The sequence below is a fragment of the Staurois parvus genome, unplaced genomic scaffold, assembly GCF_062004578.1.
Source record: "Staurois parvus isolate SC_StPar_1 unplaced genomic scaffold, SC_StPar_1.0 ptg000394l, whole genome shotgun sequence".
NCBI classification, from domain to species: domain Eukaryota; kingdom Metazoa; phylum Chordata; class Amphibia; order Anura; family Ranidae; genus Staurois; species Staurois parvus.
The window spans coordinates 3,083,729-3,084,822 of record NW_028318190.1 but is presented as its reverse complement, the minus strand read 5'-3'; the positions used below and the strand labels follow the sequence as shown (position 1 = coordinate 3,084,822).

The following is a 1,094-nucleotide window of genomic DNA, read 5'->3' as shown; positions in this document are numbered from 1 at the left end:
ATCTTCCAATAGGGATATAGACTAGGAAATGGTTAAAACCCTACAACTTTTTGTTTGTCTGCGTCCCTTTGGAGACATTCCTCTTCACTTGTTGTCTGGGGATTTCCAAAGGAAGGGAAATCTTCACTCCTTTCCCATTAGTGGTGGTGTATATCCTCCCCCAAAAAAGTGATCCTTGGTGGATTATTTTTCAGAAGGCGGTGAAAGGAGGTTTGCAGGTATTCAGGAGGCGATGCTGCCACCTCCTGATGCCAAATGGCAATTCTGCATAGCAGGACTGCGCCAAAATGCGAGCGTTTGAATAGTGAGTGTGTGTTGCCCCATTCACTTACATAGTAGAGTTTGTCAGACAGGGCTGCCTGACAAACTCAATATGTACTGTTGTAATTGCCACACCGTGTTGCAAAGTGCTGTAGCAGTACCTATCCATCCAGGCAGCTCCATGCCCGCTTGTAGGTGGGCAGTCGGTAAAAATGCAGAGTAACCGCCTGTTTTTAGCATCCCCTGGCTGCCTGTGTGAAATAAGTCGTAGCCAGCTTGGCCTTTTGGCTAAGATCAAGTGTAGTATCTGTTCTTATCAGTTTCCAGTAGGGGTCCTCCACCATCATTCTGCCCTTTTGGTAGGAATGGCTCGCTGTATAGAATCTCTGCTAGTATATTGGGGGTCCTGAGGAGCCTTCCCAAGGAATCCAAATGAGTGTGCACCATGTGGGTCGGGAATTCTCCCTTGGCGTTGAGGTTTCCAAAGGGCCCTGTGTCTCCTGATTTGAGCAGTATTACCTGCTCTGGTCATAGGTTGTGAAGGTAGGAAACCCGTGGTGTCTGTGCCCCCTGGGAGTTGGTTGCCCCAAGGCTGCTCTTTGTAGGCATGGAAAGCCCACTGTGTGGATGAGCACAAGGTCATGTCACCAGTCATTTTTTTCTGCACTGCGCCTCAATGGGCTAGGCCTTTTGGTCGAAACCAGGGCAAGTTTTGCTACCAGGCCCCAAGACCTAGGCAATGCACCTGCAGTGGCACTATTTATTTAACCACTTCAACACAGTGCTATAGCTAAAAGAAGGATACAGCGCGGTTGTCTACTTCTGGGAGGGCG

The 1,094-nt window shown here is 48.9% G+C and overlaps 1 pseudogene; it reads left to right on the top strand.

Moving 5' to 3' along the window:
* The first annotated feature begins 528 nt into the window (after positions 1 to 528).
* Positions 529 to 680, top strand: LOC149455406 (U2 spliceosomal RNA; annotated as a pseudogene).
* Positions 681 to 1,094: the final 414 nt, after the last annotated feature.